At 38.0% G+C, this 21,708-nt stretch overlaps 1 long non-coding RNA gene across 7 annotated transcripts; it reads left to right on the plus strand.

Annotated features, from left to right (window-relative positions):
• The first annotated feature begins 688 nt into the window (after positions 1-688).
• On the plus strand, positions 689-3,566 carry LOC109703948. Of its 7 annotated transcripts, none has more exons than XR_002214064.1 (7): positions 689-1,057; positions 1,138-1,249; positions 1,329-1,434; positions 1,510-1,586; positions 1,662-1,768; positions 1,845-1,953; positions 3,359-3,566. It is a non-coding gene; the product is annotated as an uncharacterized LOC109703948 (long non-coding RNA). The 7 variants fall into 7 exon arrangements; XR_002214065.1 differs by lacking the exon at positions 3,359-3,566 and adding an exon at positions 3,280-3,338; XR_002214067.1 differs by lacking the exon at positions 1,845-1,953.
• Positions 3,567-21,708: the final 18,142 nt, after the last annotated feature.

The following is a 21,708-nucleotide window of genomic DNA, read 5'->3' on the forward strand; positions in this document are numbered from 1 at the left end:
GAGCGGTAGCTTATAGATTGGCTCTACCGCCGAAGTTCGAAGGAATTCACAATGTATTTCATGTTTCGAATCTCCGAAAATATGTGCATCATTCAGGGCATGTTCTAGAGTTCGAACCAGTGGATTTGCAGGAGAATATGACTTATGAAGAATACCCAATATGTATTTTGGATCGCGAAGTGAAGGAATTGCGAAATCGCACTATTCCCTACGTGAAAGTGCAATGGAGCAATCACTCAGGACGAGAAGCCACTTGGGAATTGGAAGAAGCTATGCGCAAGTCTTATCCTCATCTATTTGACCAGGAGAATTGAGGTATGAATTTAAGTTTCGAGGACGAAACTATTTAAGGAGGGGAGATTGTAATGCCTTGAAAGTTTATCTCGGGCTAATTGTGATCAAACTGATAACAACGATGCAAAAAAAATGGAAATTAGGTAATTCTAAATTTAATTAGTAATTTAAGAACAGCCATTGGCATGTTCTGGATGAATTTAGATGGAATTAGAATGAATTTGGAATAAAGAAGAAATGAGAATGGGACATGTGAGCTGCTACTGCTGGCTGCTGCCAAGAGGAGCTCGAAGTGTGTACACAGCACAGAAATGCCTGGACTGAAATGCAATTTCTGAGATTTAAGGGGTTTAAGTGCAAAATTTCAACTTTATCATCTTGACCCTGGTGGTTTACACCTGTCTAAGCACCAGAACTCCTCTCTCTCTCCTTGATTCTTATCCTTATCCCTTCATTAGCTTAACTTCATTTAACTCTTTTCTTCTTTTCTCTCAGCCCTAGAGGTAGGCTGAAGCAAAGGGAGCTAAGGGAGTTGTTGTGCTGAGTGATTTCTTGGTATTTGAGTGGAGAGAGAGAGAGAGAGAGAGAGAGAGAGAGAGAGAGGAAGCAAATAAAGGGGAGTATTTTTACTGCTGGAATTGAAGCAGCAAACTTGGAGGTTGGCATCCTGGAGGCCTGCGGGCTGAGGAGGAAGGCCTAAACTGAGCTGAATTCCGGCTGATAGGAGTTGCTGTGTAAATTAGTTCAGCATCCAATTAGAAAGGTGGATTTTATCATTGATAATAGCCAATTAATTGCTTTAGAGATGACTTATAGAGAGGAATTCTTGTTGCTGAAATTCAGACTGAAGTTGGGACTTGTGGAGCTGCTGGATTAGGACTGCAGCTAAGGAAAGCTTTGATGCAAAATTCTGATGGCTAAAGCTGAAAACAAATTGAAGGAATACCCAGTTAAGGTAAGATTGATTAGTAGCTTATTGTAAATTAAGTTCTTACCTTAAAGAGGAGTTAAGACTAATATTTGATTGCTGCCAGGACTTATAATTAAGAGAATTAGTGGCAGCCTTGATGTTTTGAGTTGCCGAGTCAACATCTCGGGTGAGTGGACCAGAGAGCTAGCCAGGAGAATACTTTAAGTAAGGTAAAAATTAACTACTATGGGTTCCTAATTAACTAATTGTTATGGGAAGTTACCTATATGGATGTTTGCTGTTAGAAGTAGCAGAATTGGAACTTCGAGCAGATTGAAGTTATCAAATTGGGATTTCAGCTGAAGGAAATTGGGAAGATAAGGTAGAAGACTTGCTGCCCTGTTAGGACAATTATAATTACATGTAAGAAGCCTATTAATAGTCCACATATATGCAGGAATTGAAAAAGGAAAAGAGAGTGTGGTGCTGAAATTTCAGCGAGCAGTCATCATGATGCAGAATCCATTGTAAGCTGAAATCAAGTTGGTTAAGCAATGAATTAAGGTAATTGCTTCAACATCTGAATTAAAGAAGTGTAAATTGAATTACTCTATTTAATAGAAAAAGGAATTTGATGCAGATTTCATTAGTTGAAATCATTACTGCTGGGGAAGCAAAGTAGAGAATTGCTGTTTGGTAGACTTCTAAGCACCCAAATTAAGAAGAAGTTTAGTGAAGCTTCAAATCTGGTATGGTGAAGTAAACATTAGAAGTTATATAAACCTATATATGCAAATTAGAGTCTTAACTGGCTGAGTTAATCATGTACGTATATATATATACTAAAAGAGTAAAGTAAGACCAAATTCAACATTGAGTTTGATTCGTTAGCAAAGCTAAAATTGGGCTGATGGAATGGCAAATCGAGATGATTATGATTATGGGGGAACACTGAGATTCAAGTAGCATTTTTTAAGACATGCTACTTGATTACTCTGTGAGAATTGTAAGCTGAAAGCAATCAATGTGAATTCCTAGATTATTGTGTGCTGAAAATTCAGCATAGTGTGCTGAAAATTCAGCATAAGCTGAATTTCAGCATAGTGTGCAGAAAATTTCAGCATAAGCTGAATTTAGCAAGTGCTGAAAATTCAGCATTGGGACTTTGGAGTGGAAATGCAAACTTGTAAAATATGTGAAAATGATTCTAGTTTAATCTCTTTTATTCCTTTATAATTGAAAGTTAAACATATTCGGAAGTCTAAATTGACATTCCGACGGGTCGACGACGCACTAATTACGATAGAGGCCGTTCTAGTTCTATTTACACCGAGTCGCGAGAGTTAATTGTCGACACACTTCGAGACGTGGATTCTAATTGTTGACACCACTACAGGTGGGTGGTGCTATCCGAAATCTTTGAATCACCTTTTATGTCTATGATAATTCATTGAGCATATTTATATTTATAGTCATGCATTATAGAGTATTTAGTATTGTGCAAGTGAAAGTGTGAATTCCTATCAATAGTGAGAATTGTGAACCTTAGAATGTGGACATAGAACCCTATGAATGTATGGACTATAATAATAGTGAACATGGTGACATCATGACTAGAGATTTGGTTAGCATCGACATTGGAAATGAAATTGTGAAACTAGCATAAAGAGCTAGTTAGAGTTAAAGTGTGGCATTGTTATTGGTTAAATCCTTTCGGTAAGGATCAGATCTTACTCATATAGTCTGTTTTTAACTTGGTGGTGGTCGCTCCCCCCAAGCAGTGCACTCCGGAGGTTGTCACATGATGGGCTAAAGTATTTGCCCATGGACTAAAGTATCTGTCCAGCAGACGGTCCCGTCGGGAGGTAGCTTAGGGCCGGCCAGGGATTGAGTCAGTGAGTTGCAGTTAACCAAATGGTTAGCTAGATTGATTGGGCAGTGGTATATTACAATATGCATGCATATTTACAGTTTTCCTATATTGCTTTCTTTCAGCTTTGTACAGGCATTGTAGTAGTTATATATTATAGTTGGTTACTATCTGTTACTTATTTTGCCTACATATGCCTGAATAGACCTAGTAGGTGAGTCGGCGAGGTCGGCGGTCGAACCCACTGGGAATTTTTAGTAGCTCTCACACCACTAACCATACAGGTTCCAGTGCGAGTGCTGTGGTCGAGGATCGCGGCAAGAGCCCAGCAGTTTAGCTAGCTGACACCAGAATATAGTTGTTTACCATTTTGAGATCATGTATCATCTATTTTGATGTACCGAGACATGTAAATGAATGTATTATAAAGCATGTAAATAACTAAATGTTTCAGTTATTTAGTTACGTAAAGTTCAGTTTAAAAGTTTTAAATTATAGTGAATTTCATGTATAGCTAGCTTACTATCACTTGTGATTGTTGCTTGCCCTCGTGCAAGCCCCATGTATATTGAAATGTTATCTTGGGAATTGTTTATTTCTTTATACATGTACTCGTTGTTGTTGAGCCTTGGGCGGACAGAGGAGGTTCTGTCCGTTCGGCGTCTGTGTACGGGCCCGGATCGACCAAATTGGCGATAGCGGGACGTGACAGGCATGGTCCACAAACTGGCTCAACCATCCGGCGGCGAAATCATCGCACACGCCACGACAATGGTTCTTTAGCCCCGGGCGGTGAAATTGTCGCACACACCCCGCACCACTCTTGGTCTTCCACAAGTCCTGAGATTCCGGAATCCATTTCACAATACTCAAGGGTTGGTCTTAACCCTATGGAATTGACCTATCTAGGTCCAAGCCTTTACTCAACCTAAGTTAATACTTTAGGTTCGTTGCTTTCATACTCTTAGCCTAGGTTTATTAACACTAGGTCCATTATTCTCGTCTACCTAGATTCACTTGACTCTAGGTTCAACACTTTTTATCACATAACCTGGGTTTACTTTAACACTAGGTTCATTATCTTTAACTCACAACCTAGGTTAGCTTAACTCTAGGTCCAATCTCAACCTATGTTCTCTAACATTAGGTTTAATGCCATTCTTGTTTAACCTATGTTCATTAACACTAGGTTCAATATCACTCTTGTTCAACCTAGGTTCACGACTCTAGGTTCAATGCCACTCGATCTATGTGTATACATATGTCCTTTACTTAGCATTCTTACATTAGCATCCCTATAACATGCTTATCATACACGTACTTAGCATTTTTACCATGTCATCAACTATATTCTTAGCATTAACCACATGCTTGCATTTATTAATTCTACATCATGCTTCTCATATAATTACTTAGCATTCTTTACACTATGTCATTACGCATTATTTGGTAACCTAACTTAGCATTCATCTCATGCACGCACATGCTCTATCAATAGCCACCATTATATGCATCAATAATAAACATTTAACTTAGACATACAGGCGACCTAGTCGCTTCGGTAAACACAACCCACCTGTATCGCATTCCGATTGTTTGTCGACACTTGCAATCGGCCTCCCGCGGCACCCGTATCCGGCACGGTCTAATATTGCAACTGTGCCACAACCGTGCTCCGCTTCGCAACTCCGGAAATTATAGGTCTTCGGTTATGTGCCACGGTACTCCAAATCTATTTCCACGATTTTACGACGTCGCCTCAGCCCTCCAAGCGGAAACGAAGATAAATCGTCAATTTCTTCAATATCTTTGTAACGGCTCGACGGATTGCCAAACCGACTTCGCCAACGTGTTTCATTACCTACCAATTAGGTTTACGATGGGTTAAATGAGATCAAACCCTTACATTTACAAAAATTTCATTTCGGACCCTCGATTTGCAACTATTGCAAAATACACCATTAGAGCTTTGGATTCAAGCTTTAATAAACTCCTTAGCATACTAGGGTTCCAATTAAATCCATTCTAGAGATCAAAATCCATAATCTAGAAGGTTACCATTAAAGCCCTAGAAGCTTACCTCTCTAGGTTTGCTCCAAGGTGAGGAAGAAGACGATGGAGGGGAAGCTCTCCACTTACTCCACTTTCTTTTCCTTTTCTTCTTCTTCTTTCTCTTCTTCTTCTTCTCTTCTCCTTTCCTTTCTAGAGAGAGAGAGGGAGAGTTTTGGGGTGATACGGTGAGGGAAAGAGAGAAAGAGAGGTTCTAACCCTCTCTATACACTTAACCCATGCAACAATTGCACATAAGCCCCTCAACAATGCCTCTCTTGCAACAGCCCGAACTAGGCATTTTCGGGTCTCTGGGACCGGTCCCAGGCAGTGAGAGACCGGTCCCTGAAGGTCCAGAAAAACAGCATTCCAAACTTAGCCAAATTTTTAGCTTTTTCAGCTTTCGGGGTCCGTTTTCACTCAGTTTTCACTCGTTTGACCTCCGATTCGTCTCAAATCGAACCGAGACTCTCCAAACATGTTTTCGAATACGTTTTCATCATCTTTTCATCCACACTAATGCTGGATTTAGCTCACGGTCCAACATAGCCTTTCGGGTTCCGTTTTCGCGCCTATGCGCACCGAAACGCCCGATTGCTCCAGAACTTCACCGAACTTCATCGGTACGATTCAAATAGCTTTCCAACCAAATGTACACTGTAACTTCAAAGTTTTAGAAGTTCGGTATGTTACAGCAAGAGGTCCTAGAAAACTTGAGTAATAAAATGGACCAACCCACAGAGGGCACCAGTGCCCAGGCTCACCGAGATATGGAAGCCTATAATAATTGGCTTAAAAAGGATCGCATTGCTCGCATCACGTTACTGAGCAGTATGCAAAATGATCTCTTGTGCGAGTGTGAGCAGTGTCCGACTGCGTATGACATGTGGGAGGCTCTCAAGGCAAAATTTGGTGTGATTTCGACCACAAGGTTGCGCAGTTTGACTATGCGGTTTGACAGCTATAAGAAGCGTGCCGATCAGACTATGAAACAGCATGTAAGAATAATGTCAAACATGATTCGCGAGTTAAAGTCGACTGGCGGCACCTTAACTAATGAGCAGTAGATCCAAGCTACAGCACTCCGAATCTGGACGCCCTAAATAACTTCCGGGCGTCCTAAACTGGCAAAGCTTCAGTTTTAGCTTATTTGAGTATGCCGAGTCTGTTTTTGCATTCATTTCACATCAAAACAACTCCGACTCGTCCCAACACTCCACAAATGTGTCAAGTGGTCGCTGCTACTGCAGTCATTCTGATAGGTAAGCCCCAGGGACACTACAATCTCGATCTATCGCAAACACAAATAACTTGGCTTCGATACAACAAATTGAGAGAAGAAAGAGATCCAAATTCTCGCACTATTCAACATCAAATGGAAAAGTCTTAAACAAGATTAATTTCAATAATACTATTCCACAAAGAGAACAATAATAAACAAAATATAAACTAACCAAGAAATCAAACACTACATGTACGTGGAAACCCTAGAAAGAAAAAAATCGCAGGGCCACCTTCAAACAATTCCACTATATAAAATTGGATGAGTACAATTCCTCTCTAGTCAATACTAGAAATATGGATTAAAAGAATCAAAGCTATTATTCCAAATAAAGAGAAATATTAAAAAGATCTCACCCCAGCAATATTGCTTATAAAACACCTTCCAAAAAAACCTTCCGACAAGGTAATCGGACGCCTTCAGTTCCCTCACTAAACCGAGGTTCAAAAAGCCTCTCTAACAAGCCTGGTCCTGGTAATGGTGGACTCTAATAGCTTCTTTTTTACTCTCTTCTCCTCTGTTTTTTTTTTTTTTTGCAACAAAAAATAGAGAACTATTTTTCTATCTCCCATTCCCAAGTCCTAATTATATAAACTATATGAATAAGTGTAAGGAACAAATTCTTGGCCCAACTATTTAGCTCATGGGCCCAAATGGCTCGAGCATAAACAATCAAAATAGATCCAACTTAATATGTACACGTTTGCGTATAACTTCCTCATGAGGAGAGACACCACAATAGATTGCCTTTACCAACCCCAAATTGTATAGTTATGTGCGGCTTCGAAAAAGCGAGCTGCGACCCTTACATATCGTGTCGTCATTATTCCACTCCATTAAGTAATTCTATTTAATCAAAATCTTCTTCTGGGCTATCCAACAATTAATGATATAAAAGCGTTCCTACTTAATCCAATTGGATCAAATCCAGTGGCCTGCATGGTTATTATATGCAGTCCCCATACCTAGCTGCGAAATTCAGTTCTCAATGGTTCTGATTTATGAACAAGTAATTTTTTTTTTTTCTTTTTTAAACTTATGTGGTATATACATATCTGCACGCACGTACTCTACGTCGTGTGCCTCAGTGCACAAAAGATGCACAACACACTAAAAAGTCAATCAAAAGTTGTAGTACTTGCAATTAAATGATTGAAAACATAGTATTTTAATTTGTACAGATGCATTTACAAAGCTTTCTTAGTATATTTAATATTGATGACGATCAAATAGAGCTAAGCAATAGTTGGCACAACATAAAACTATGAGGTGACATTTTTGGACCATACGCATGCATGCTGTGAGTTTGCAAGCTTTTTGTACATTCGTACGCACAACATGCAAAGCCCTAATTATTAACTGGCTCGCAACACATACAGTTGTCTCTCTAGCTAGCATTGATTTTGTATGCGATTCCTGCATCGATCGATCTATACATAATTAGAGCTGTGGTTGGACACGCGCGATCAGGACCCTATATAGCTTTTTCCCAACACCAAAAGATATTTCTATGTCCAAATTCATTATTAATTAGAGAACTATCCTATCCCATTATCCAAGTGGGTGGTGTGACCCTTGGTCTAGTAACTAATTAAAGAGGTCCCACAATGAGATGGATTAATTAGATGTCTAATTTTAATAGAATTCGAATAGTTTGCATACATATCCTCACAAATTTACCTGTTTATAGATGCGTCCCCGTAAATTAAACTTGATAAAGAGTAATATATATATAGTATGTCATTCAGAATTGTTAAAATCGGAACGGCGAAAAATAGATCCAGAAAATAATTTAATGCAAGAAAAGAAAAGATAAGCGGAAAGAACACACCGATATTTACGTGGTTCGGCCAACGGCCTACGTCCACGGGCGAAGACGGAGCAAATACTTTATTAATGTCGAAAAGGCGGAGTACAAAGAAGATCTCTCTCTCAAATTAAGATCCCAAATAAAGTATTTGATTGACGCACATATGCATTTAGCATNAAAAAATTTTAGAGATTAGGGATGAAAATTCTAAGTCCTCTGTGAAGAACAGGTAAAAGAGCTCAATGGGGTCGTATACCAGGTATTTATAGGCTGCTGGATGGATAAGATAAACCCCAGGAAAAAAACTGCAATCCAGTGCCCCTGCAGAAACGGGCGTTTCTGGGCGCCCGGAACCATGTTCTTGGCGACCAGAACATCCCGACTGCACAAACCGGGCTCCTCGGACTCTCCGCTCGCGGTGCGCTGCGCCCGTAAACGGCTCCGGCGGAACTCACCTACCACCCTGCCACGCGTCGAAGCAAGCGATATTCACGATGTCAAATTTCCGGACCCACTTCTGGGCGCCCGAAACTTGGGATCCGAATTGGCTTCCAGTTTCAGTTAAATTCAACACTCGTTTCTGGGCGACCCTGACAATGTTCTGGGCGCCCGAATCTGGCAAAACTCCAGTTTTGCTTATTTGAGTGCGCCGAGTCCAATTCTGCATCCAATTCGTGCAGAATTGACTCCGACTCAGTCCGACACTCTCCAGAGATGTCGACCAGTCTATAATACTGAAGCCAATCCTATCCAAAGCTCAGGAACACTACAGTACCGGTACTCGGTTGATGGCTGTACCGGTACGGGCCCGCGTACCAGTACACAGACGGCTTTTCGGCCAAACCCGAGGCTCGGGTTTGCGTTTTCGTGGGTTGTGTACCGGTACACAAACCCGTGTACCGGTACACATTGCAGATTGGGGCTGTTTCGTGGAGGGGTGTTTTTGCAATTGTTGCAACACCTTTATAAGTGACCCCAGCCCCCTTGGCTGCTCTCCTTGAGCTCTAAACAGGGAGAATCAAGGTGAGTCTTCCCCTCTCGGTTTGATCTTCATTTTTTTTTTGGTGGTGTTTATGGGTTTCGATCTCTCTCCTTCCCTCCTTTTTGCTTTTTCTGGGTTTGCCACCATTGGAGAAGCTTGAGATCTTGGTTGGAGCTTATTTGGAGATCAACCTTCAACCCTAGAGGACTTGGAACTTGGTTTTGAGCATCTTATGAGGTTAGTAAACCTAATCTCTCATTTGGATTAAGTTTTGAAGGTTTCTTTTGAATGAAACCCTAGATTTTGGATTCTAGGGCTAGAATTAGGGATTTTTGATTTGTAGCTTCTAGAACCAAATTGATTGGTTTAGAACTTTGATTTATGTTGGATTTGAAGGAATCTAACTCCCTTTTGGAGTTCGTGGGGGATTTCTTAGCGTTCGGTGAGTTTTCTCCAACCTAGCTAGAGAAGCTTAATGTTTGAGCTTAGCTTTGTTCGTAAGCCTTGTTTGACACTTGTTCCTACATCCCTAGGGTGCTAGGAGACTAGAAGACACCCTCGTTGGAGCAAACGAGGAGTTCCGTTGTCATCGGTGGGTTTGGTTTCGTGGAAATGGGGCGAAATGGCCCCTATGCTCTTTCTACTTGTTGTAAAATATTTTTAAATTCATTTCTATGCTAAATGGGATTTATATGAATTTTAGAACACTTAAAATGCATGCTTTGTGTATTATGAAAATTTCACTATATAGTAGAGCTATATGAGTAGAATGCATGCATGCGAAAAAAGTGTTTATTTTGCAAGTGAAAAATACATCTCTTATGAGGGTTATGACTTGGAATATGTACTTTGGAACATAGTTGCCATGCTTTGACATAGAGAACAAGAGTGTCATCAAGGGGCACTTGAAACTAGTAAACTATGAAACTGCAACATAGAGACATATTGATAGGCCACTACATATCTGCTATATTCCATGTTAGAGACATGATGACATAGGGAGTTGGGATACTTGACACATTCCATGTTATTAGACATGAGGACTTGGTACTTGCGACAGATCGTTTGACTACTTGCCATTGTGCTCATTCGCACATGCTTGTGAGGGTCGCTCCCTACAAGCCGGCACTCCGGAGATAGCCATCGCGATTCATATTCGCCGTGCGGGATTGGGCGCCGAAGTGGATTGCCGTGGGACAGGCTCATTCCTAGGGTGGGGATGATGACTACCACGGGGCCATTAGGCTCGGCACCGGCCAGACAGCCTACGGGTGGGTCTCAGGGCCATAGACAGCCTTCGGGTGGGTCTCTTCAGATTTGACTTGAGTATTCATTATGACATGTGGACAGATGATGACTTAGAGTATTACTTGGACATTGACTAGAATAGTAAACAACGGAACTTTACTATTTCGCATTGTGAACATTATGATAGTTGGAGACTTTTACTTCATGCATAGTTGCTTCATACTTATGCTAATTATGCTAAGTAGAGATATCATGTTGTAGTAAGTTACATTTTTACTTACCTTTCGCTTTTCTACATTTATAGTCACTGACATCTTTTGTAGCTTTGGGCCTTGTGGTGCATTCACTGAAGTCAGTAATTGCCCACTGGGAACTATTTTTAATAGTTCTCACGCCCCCGTTTTATGGTTTACTTTTCAGAGCCTTCGGCACCGGCGGAGGCACGGGATCGCGGCAAGGGGATCGCTTAGCTAGCTAGCGAGGAGCGGTACTTTGCCTAGGTGGTTTACTCTTTCTTTTTGTAGTTTAGAGAGTGAGGGGTTTCTGTATCCATGTATAGAGACCACCTATGTATCTACCTATAGCACTTGTATCTGGGATTTCCTTGTATCACTTTATGTTTTATTTAGTGGATTTATAATTTTATCCTTATCCTTTGTTGTAGCATTTAGACATTTATTATGCTCTGATACTCCTAGATGTCTTTTATTATTGCTTTTATTATTGTTGTTTTTAGACGCCTTATATGTTTTAGACGTATAGCGGGTCTGAGCACGTGCCGGGCGGGCTTCCGCAGGGTCCCGCGGCGTGACATGGCTGATCATTTCGAGAGCCGGTCCAGGAGGAATTCACCTACCGAGCCTGTAGAAGCTCGCACTTCGCTGCTATGGTGTCGGCGTCGAGGGTAAGGAAGTTGATTAACAACGGTTGTACGGCCTATTTGGCGACCATTGTAGAGGTCGAGAGGACGACTCCTACGCTCGAGGAGCTGTCTGTGGTTCGGGAATTTCCAGATGTATTTCCCGCGGAGTTACCAGAAATGCCGCCAGACGGGAAGATCGAGTTCGTGATAGACTTGGTTCAAGGAACCGCGCCTATCTCGAAGGCTCCGTATCGGATGGCGCCGGTGGAATTGAAGGAGTTATGGGCTCAATTGATAGATCTCCTTGATAAAGGATTTATACGGCCAAGTGTATCGCCGTGGGGAGCCCCGGTTCTATTCGTGCGAAAGAAGGATGGATCATTTCGACTCTGCATAGACTATCGCGAGTTGAACAAGGTCACGATCAAGAATAAGTACCCGTTGCCCAGGATCGATGATTTATTTGATCAGTTGCAAGGATCTCGGGTTTATTCAAAGATTGATCTACAGTCCGGTTATCATCAACTCAAGATCAAACCGGAAGACGTTCAAAAGATCGCGTTTCGCACGCGGTATGGACATTACGAATTCACGGTCATGCCGTTTGGGCTCACTAACGCCCCGGCAGCGTTCATGGATTTAATGAACCGTGTCTTCAAGGAGTACTTGGACCGATTTGTCGTGGTCTTCATAGACGACATCTTGGTCTACTCGCGCAGCAACGAGGAACATGCCGAGCATTTGAGAATCGTGCTTCAAATCCTTCGGGAGGAGAAGTTGTATGCTAAGTTTAAGAAATGCGACTTTTGGCTCCGAGTGGTTGCATTTCTTGGGGATGTCATTTCCGAGGGAGGAGTATCTGTTGACCCGAGGAAAGTAGAGGCGATCAAGGATTGGCCTCGCCCGACTAACGTCACGGAAGTTCGAAGATTCGTGGGTTTAGCAGGTCATTATAGACGGTTCGTGGAGGGATTCTCAAAGATCGTGGGTCCACTTACCCGTCTGACTCGAAAAGGCACCAAGTTCATTTGGAGTGACGAGTACGACCGGAGTTTTCAAGAGTTGAAGGATAGATTAACTTCGACTCCGGTGCTTGCCTTACCAGTGCAAGATGAAGACTTCGTGGTGTATAGCGACGCGTCACAATCGGGCTTGGAGTGTGTTCTAATGCAAGACGAGAAGGTGATCGCTTATGCGTCCCGTCAGCTGAAGAGCTATGAGAAGAATTACCCTATCCACGACTTGGAGTTGGCCGCAGTAGTGTTTGCTCTCAAGTTATGGAGGCACTACTTGTATGGCGTGCATTGCGAGATATACATGGACCACAAAAGTCTGAAGTACCTATTTACACACAAGGAGCTCAATATACGGCAACGGCGGTGGTTGGAATTACTGAAGGATTTCGATGTGACAATCCTATACCACCCCGGAAAAGCAAACGTGGTGGCCCACACGCTTAGCAGGAAGTCAGTGGAGAATCTTGCCATGTTGGTCACACGTCAGGAGCCACTGTGGAGAGAGATGGAACGATTGGATCTCGAAGTGGTAGCTCCGGAAGTCCCGTCTATGCTTACGGCTCTCGTTGTCCAACCGACCTTGTTGGAGCAGATTAAGAGTTTGCAACCTGCAGATCCTAATCTCCAAAAGGTGCGGCGAGACATCGAGAGTGGACACGATGGTGATTTCAGTATAGATGCTGAGGGTGCGCTTCGGTTTCGAAACCGATGGTGCGTACCGGAAAGCAAGGAGGTCCGGAAGTTGATCTTACAAGAAGCACATCGGACTCCTTATAGTATTCACCCGGGCGGCACCAAGATGTACCGTGACCTGAAGATGCAGTACTGGTGGCCGGGCATGAAAGCAGACATCGGGCGCTATGTAGCGCAGTGTTTAGTATGCCAGCAAGTGAAGGCTGAGCGTCGATTTCCAGCGGAAAAGCTCCAAAGTTTACCTATTCCCGTTTGGAAATGGGAGAATATCGCGATGGACTTCGTGGTTGAATTGCCCCGTTCGACGGGTGGCCACGACGCGATCTGGGTGATTGTGGATCACCGTGTCCAATACAAATGTAATGGACACGGTGATCCATTCACCGTGTCCAATAGAAATCTATTGGACACGGTGATCCATTCACCGTGTCCAATACAAATCTCTGGACACAGTGAGTGGTTCACCGTGTCCAATACAAATGCATTCAGCACCCCCGAAAATGGTTAAGTCCGTGACCAATACAAGTAGCCAGGCCGTGTTTGGCCAAAAATGGAAGTGAAGGACACGGTAAATGGTTCACCGTGTCTAGACGCGGTGAACAGTTCACCGTGTCTAGACACGGTGAACGAATCACCGTGTCTAATGCAATAGTAACGCCCCGGGCGGGGTGTGAGAACACAATGAACACGGTGATTGGTTCACCGTGTTTAGACACGGTGAACCAATCACCGTGTTCAACTTGACTACCTGGCCCAGACCCTGCCCGCGTGGTGCTGATGTGGCGCTGGCGTGGCAGGGCCAGGGCCAGGGCCATTTTTGCAAATAAATTTTAGACAGGGCTATTTTTACAAATAAAATTTGTCAGGGGGCTATTTGCAAAAAAACCCCTTGATTTTGTATGCGATTCCTGCATCGATCGATCTATACATAATTAGAGCTGTCACTACAACAAAAACGATCTATAGCGATACTTTTAAATATAGGTACATGTCAAAAAAGTGCTGCTAGCTAAAATTACCGACACTTTTAAAAAGTGTTGCTATATGTGGAGTCGCTAGGTATATAGTGACAGTTAAAGAGTGTCGCTATAACCTAAAAGAATGCTGCTAATTTACCAACACTTATTTAAGCATTTAGCAACCGCCGAAACTCTATCTCGTTGGCTGCGGTGGTGGAGGAGGACGACAGGAAAGGCTTTTCGTCTAGAATTTCAGTTGATTGAGTGAAGAGAGAAGAAAAGATAGTAATTGATTTTTCTTTTTTTTTTTCTTTTCTATTTGTAATCGGGTCAAATGGACTAGGTGTGGTGGGTTGAGTAGAGTAATCTTTTATTTTTAGTTGGATTGGGCTTTATATTTAGGCATAAGTAGATATTTTTTTAAGTTTTACTATAAATGGGACACTTACTCAAAAGTGTTCCAAATATGTGTCCCTATAACCTAATTCTGTTGTAGTGTGTGGTTGGACATGCGCAATCAGGACCCTATATATATAGCTTTTTCCCACACCAAAAGATATTTCTATGTCCAAATTCATTATTAATTAGAGAACTATCCTATCCCATTATCCAAGTGGGTGGTGTGACCCTTGGTCTAGTAACTAATTAAAGAGGTCCCACAATGAGATGGATTAATTAGATGTCTAATTTTAATAGAATTCGAATAGTTTGCATACATATCCTCACAAATTTACCTGTTTATAGATGCGTCCCCGTAAATTAAACTTGAGAAAGAGTAATATATATATATATATATATAGTATGTCATTCAGAATAAATTGGCTGGTAAGATTGAAATTTTGACATTTCAAAGGAAAACAGAAAATCTGGAGAAAAATAAAAGAGAGTACAAGTTCCTCAATATATAGCAGTAATGACAAATAATATATGAGATAACATAATTATTTAATTTTGTTATAACTTCAAGATAAACAGTTGGAAATATAATGAATGAATGATTCCTTCCGAAACAAATTATCTGTTTATAAACTTGTTGAATTAGTTAAATACATATGTAGGGCAGTTGCCAAGTTTCTTATGTCATTGATAATTTAAAAAATTATTCAATCTACCAAAAATCTATAAATTAATTAATCACAATTTCTCGACAATCAACTGAAGAAAATCGTTGCTAATTAACGGTTACCTACAATTACGAATAGTCTCCGCACTACAGCTACTGCTATATTGTGAGATGCATGGTTCATCTGCTTAATTAGCAAAAGTCAGTATATATTTTTAGAAGACTCAAAACGAACCAAAATTAAGTTTAAACTAACAAGTTAAAAATATCTGTGCACATTATGCACATTCCAAGAGGAAAAAAAAGTTGAATATGTGGGGCATTACATATCGCAAATAATCAGGAGTTATTAATATTCTGAATAACGCGAACCGAACGGCTCCTTAATTAATCGAAACGAAAGTAGCCTATGTTACTTGTTGGAACCTATAAGTTATTGACCCGCATCAAGTGGGATGACGCAAAACAGTGAATAGGAGGATATATAACAGCTTCCTCGAACCATCATCATTATTAAATTGATGATGGCGAAGCTCCTAATATAAGTAAGCGGAGGAACGTTAGCTTTAAATAATTAGAGTCCGACAAAATTTGTAAAAAGTTATAAATGGGGGGGGGGTCTCTCCAACTGCCAAAAAGCAACACGTTATAAACATGGATAGCGAGATTAATTCATTGTCGAGGATAGGACATGTATATACGCCAAACAATTAAAGCAGCCACCACCACCATTACACATTTTATAAATATATAAATATAAATAAAAATATAAATGTAGATGCATGCATCAGATCAGATATTATTATATGGGACGTGGACGTACTATTTTTCCAAAAAGTGTGGGCCCGACAATTGACTTATATGGACAAGCAAATCCATCCCACCATTGGCCCAATTTTCTGGGGGGCCCACAAGAAGAGGCTATATATGTCCTTTTCCTTTCATTAATTGAAGTTTGATAGGGATACTGTTCGGCCAGTTGGGCTACTTGTCCGTCTAATTATTTTGAGTGGGAGTTTACCTATTTGTTTATTTATTTTTTATCTTGGTAACGCACACTAGCTAGGGTGTGGGGCTGGGTAAGTCGGGTCCGATGGTCGGGTCGAGTTCAGGCCCAAATTAATATTCTTTAAATACAGTATTATATTAGTTGATCTCAGATTACATGCAGTTGGACTTTTGACAAAATCATGACTGTGTTTATATTTTTATTCGGATTCAAATAATATCGAATTCTAAATTTTCATTACCATTTAGGGCCCGTTTGGCCTAACTTCTGGAAAAGTGATTTCTGCAGAAGTGATTTTAGTTTGGAAAAGTGATTTCTGTTAAAAGCTGTAGAGCGTTTGGCTGAATCTGATAGAAAAATGATTGTGCTGAAGTGATTTTAAAAAGCTGTTTGGCAAATTTTTTTGCTGCAGTGATTTTGTAATGCTATTTAACATTAGTATATGTTATTATTATATGCAAAAGAAGCTATTTGCTCTAAATATTCCTTTTTTCCATAAGCAGGATACATATATTTCAAGTACTACAAAAATCTACCGACTCACATTTGCTAATTCGACGTTAAATAATCGAAATTTATTAACCATATTTTACTCTTAATCGATCCCCTCATAAACCTCCAGGTGCTAAAATAATACAAGAGGCCGATTCTCTTCTTCAATCACTACACGCTAGAATTGTAACATCCCCTTACACATTTGGAGGGACAATCACCTCTACTTAAGTACCCATAGTGTGATATTTTTCAATGCATAAGTAATTGGCTATTTATGTTCTTAGGTAGTGATGGACTCCTTGTACACAGGGAACTCGAGAAGAGTTCATCTTTGCATCATTTCGACTAATTTCGGCGAAGCCGGAGCTCGTCGGCGCAGATCCGGCTAAGCCGGCGGGATCCGTCTTTGCCGGATCACGCCGGCGCGAATCTTGAGCCAGATCTGGTGCCAGACGCGGATCTGGGGCCGGATCTAGTGCCGGGCGCGGATTAGAGAGAGAAATCAAGAGAGGGAGGGAGATAAATCTGTATGAAAAAAAAAACATTCTCCTTTAGAAAAAATAGAGTATCTTGGAGGTTCGCCGGAAAAAAACTTGTCGGAGACTCGCCGGGCTGGTAGAAAAGACGTCGCCGGAGAGGAAAAGGGGAGAGAGATGAAGAAGAGAGGAGAGGAGAGTGATTAGATGAAGAAGAGAGGAGAGGAGTGTTTTTTTTTTTTTTTTTTCTTTTGAGAGTAGGTGGCTATGAGTAATGGGAAAGAGTAATGGGAGAGATAGTATTATAATTATAAAAAGACATAAAAGAATTGTGTTGATTGTTTAAGGGTAATTCCGGTATTTTCATAAAAAAAAATTTAAGTGGGTTTCAGCTTGTGCAGGAATCTGTTTTGAAAAGTAAGTTTTTTTAGCTTCTGCTTTTGGGAATTGAAGAATCAGTTTTCAGCTTTTAGAAAGCAGAATCAGATTTTTAAAATACCTCTACCAAACACTCTATTGGGCCTAAAAGTGATTTTCAGCTGAAAATCACTTTCAAATAGCTTGGCCAAACAGGGCTTTATTCGGACTCGGATATGATTTAGATTTGCGTATATAAATATTATTCAGATAATAATATATAATAATACGCATATATAAATATAAACTGAATTAGCATGAATAAAATACGATACAACTATATATGGTTCTACACTCGTGCTCAAATATCAATCATACTAGTTAAGCGCCCCGCGCGATGCGGCGGGCGCGATGCAACGAAAAGACAATACAACAGTAAATTATTATAACTATTAACATCAATTTTTTTTCATTATGTATTAATATTTTTCAATATTATTTGTCTCGGTATTGAATAATTAAACATTAAAGAATGAAATTAAAATATATTTCTTTCCAAAAATATTTAAACCATAAAAAAAATATTGAGAGAAAAAAATTAAAAAAAAAAAAGAAAAGATGTAGAGTATGCGAGAGAGAGTGAGAGAGAGGGTAAAAAAAAGACCCACCGAAGCCCCCCGCCAAACGCGGGAAGGCTTATGTTCGGTTATATATATATATACAGAGAGAGAGAGAGAGAGAGAGAGAGANATTTTAGATAATTTCATTTTTATCAAAAAAATTTGTATATACCTAAGTTGCGGATAATATACTAATAATATATAGCTAAGCTGTGCATATATCAAAACATTCATTTGAAATTGGCCAATTTGCATAAAAAATCCATTAGTTTTGGGCTTTTATAAAATCGGATCATATTTTTTGTTTTTGCAGATTCGGTCCGCTTTTTCAAAAAGATGACCAAACTATCCCTTTTTCAAAATGCGTAAGAAGTACATGCATTAATTATCTTGAAAAATGCAGCTGACAAGTTATTATTACAGTTATATTTTTCTTGGAAAATAAAATTCTCATTAACATACAAATAAAAAACTTCAAATAGCAAAAGTAAAAAAGAAAGAGTGGAATACACCTTAAATAGTACAACATCATTCCAAATTGTGCAATATTTCTTCCAAATAGTGTAATATTTGTGTAAACAGTGCAATGTTTAAACAATTTATATAATGTTGCACAATTTTTTTTACTAAATTATGAATAATATAGTATACTACGCGCAAATAATATAACTTATTACAATATATTATAAAAATCATGTATTATATGTATAAACGGTGAATATTTTGCACTATTTGTACAAATATTTACACCATTTGCATAGATGTTACACTATTATGAGATAATATTGCACCATTTAAATGTTATGTTGCACTATTTCTTTTTAAAAATTAAAGTGCATTATAATAAAGTGTTAAATTCCTAGAAAATGACAACTGATAAGTCATAATTACATGTATATTTCTCGAGAGACGAGAATCCTTATTTAATTAAGATAAAATAAAAAATAAAATATCATTAATACAATGAAAGAGTGCAACATTCTCTTAAAGAGTGCAACATAGTCTCAAATAGTGCAACATTCTCTTCCAAATAGTGCAATATATGCATCGTTAATACACATATTGCATGATTTTTATACAAAATTACGAATAATATAATATATTACGTGAAAATAATATGAAAATAATATAACATATTAAAATATATTATAAAAATCATGCATTATATGTATAAACGGTGAATATTTTGCACTATTTGTACAAATATTTACACCATTTGCATAGATGTTGCACTATTATGAGATAATGTTGCACCATTTAGATGTTATGTTACACTCTTTCTCTTTAAAAATTAAAGTGTATTGTATATTAAATAAAGTGTTAAATTTTTTAGAAATGACAGCTGCTAGGTCATAATTATATGTACTTTTCTGGAAAGACGAGAATCCTCATTTAATTAAGATAAAATAAAAAATAAATTATCATTAATATAATGAAAGATTGCAATATTAGAATGAAATAGTGTAACATTCTCTCTAATGTTGCACCATTTAAGAGGATGTTGCACTATTTGAGAGAATGTTGCACTTTTTTATCTTATTAATAATACTTTACTTTTTGTATTTTGTCTTAAATGGGCATTCTCGTCTCTCGAGAAAGGTACATGCAATTATGACTTAGCAGTTGTCATTTCTAAGAAATTGCACTCTTTATTTAATAGATAAGCACTTTAATTTTTTTTAAAAAAGAGTGTAACATACCATCTAAATGGTGCAACATTTTCTCATAATAGTGCAATATATATACAAATGGTGTAAATATTTATACAAATAGTGCAAAATATGTACCGTTTATAATATAATTTATGATTTTTATAGTATTTTGTGATATGTTATATTATTTTCGTGTTATTTCTACGTAATATATTATATTATTTGTAATTTTGTATAAAAAATCATTCAATATGTGTATTAATAATGCATATATTGCACTATTTACATAAATATTGCACTATTTGGAAGAAAATGTTGCACTATTTGTGACTATATTACACTCCTTAAGAGGATGTTGCACTATTTCATTGTATTAATGATACTTTATTTTTTATTTTATTCTTAATTAAATGAGGATTCTCGTCTCTTGAGAAAGATACATGTAATTATGACTTAGCCGTTGTAATTTCCAAGAAATTTAACACTTTATTTAATATACAATGCACTTTAATTTTTAAAAAGAATGAGTGCAATATAACATCTAAATGGTGCAACATTATCTCATAATAGTCCAACATCTATACAAATTGTGTAAATTTTTGTACAAATAGTGCAAAATATTCACCGTTTATAGTATATTTTAATATGTTATATTATTTTCGTGTTATTTTCACGTAATATATTATATTATTCGTAATTTTGTATAAAAATCATACAATATGTGTATTAACAATGCATATACTGCACTATTTACATAAATATTGTACTATTTGGAAGAAAATGTTGCACTATTTGAGACTATATTGCACTCTTTAAGAGGATGTTGCACTCTTTCATTGTATTAATGATATTTTATTTTTTATTTTATCTTAATTAAATGAGGATTCTCGTCTCTCGAGAAAGATACGTATAATTATGACTTAACAGTTGTCATTTCCAAGAAATTTAAAATTTTATTTAATATACAATACATTTTAATTTTTAAAAAGAAAGAGTGCAACATAATATCTAAATTGTGCAATATTCTCTCATAATAATACAACATCTATACAAATGGTGTAAATATTTGTATAAATAGTGCAAAATATTCACCGTTTATACATATAATACATGATTTTTATAATATATTGTAATAAGTTATATTATTTGCGCGTAGTATACTATATTATTCGTAATTTAGTATAAAAAATTGTGTAATATTATATAAATTGTGCAAACATTGCACTGTTTACACAAATATTACACTATTTGGAAGAAATATTGCACAATTTGGAATGATGTTGCACCATTTAAGGTGTATTCCACTCTTTCTTTTTTACTTTTACTATTTGAAGTTTTTTATTTGTATGTTAATGAGAATTTTATTTTTCAAGAAAAATGTAACTGTAATAATGACTTGTCAGCTACATTTTTCAAAATAATTAATGCATGTACTTCTTAGCATTTTGAAAGAAGGGTAGTTTGGTCATCTTTTTGAAAAAGCGGACCGAATCTGCAAAAACGAAAAAGGTGGCCCGGTTTTGCAAAAACCCAAAACTAGTGAATTTTTTATGCAAATTGGCCTTTGAAATTTCACATTATTTATATCAAAATTGGCATGAATAATTCTTTAAAAAATTGTGTGGGCCCCACAAACCTTCAAAATAAGAAGGGGCCTTCTTTAGAATTATCGATTCATATATATATATTTTGAGGACTAAAGTGAAAAGCATATAAAATTTAGGGATCAAAATTAGCATGAAAAAAAAGGTTAAATATGCGATGACATGATAATTTCGATAATTATAAAATATTTTTTAACGGTTGCTATTTTATCACGATGAAATTAAAAGATTTGAAAACTTAATTGTAAAAAAAAAAAATTGGAACCAAAATAAAACGGTGGAAAATTTGGGCATCACTATGTAATTAATCCTAAAAAAATCTCAAAAAAATTTGTAGAACCCACAATCCCATAATAAGGGGAGGCATTCATTCTTTAAGTTCCAAATTAGATAAAATTTTAATTTGGTTATCTATAGTAAAAATAATAAAAAATTGTTGTAGAAAAAAAATAAAAAA

Source organism: Ananas comosus, unplaced genomic scaffold (assembly GCF_001540865.1).
Source record: "Ananas comosus cultivar F153 unplaced genomic scaffold, ASM154086v1, whole genome shotgun sequence".
NCBI classification, from domain to species: Eukaryota; Viridiplantae; Streptophyta; class Magnoliopsida; order Poales; family Bromeliaceae; genus Ananas; species Ananas comosus.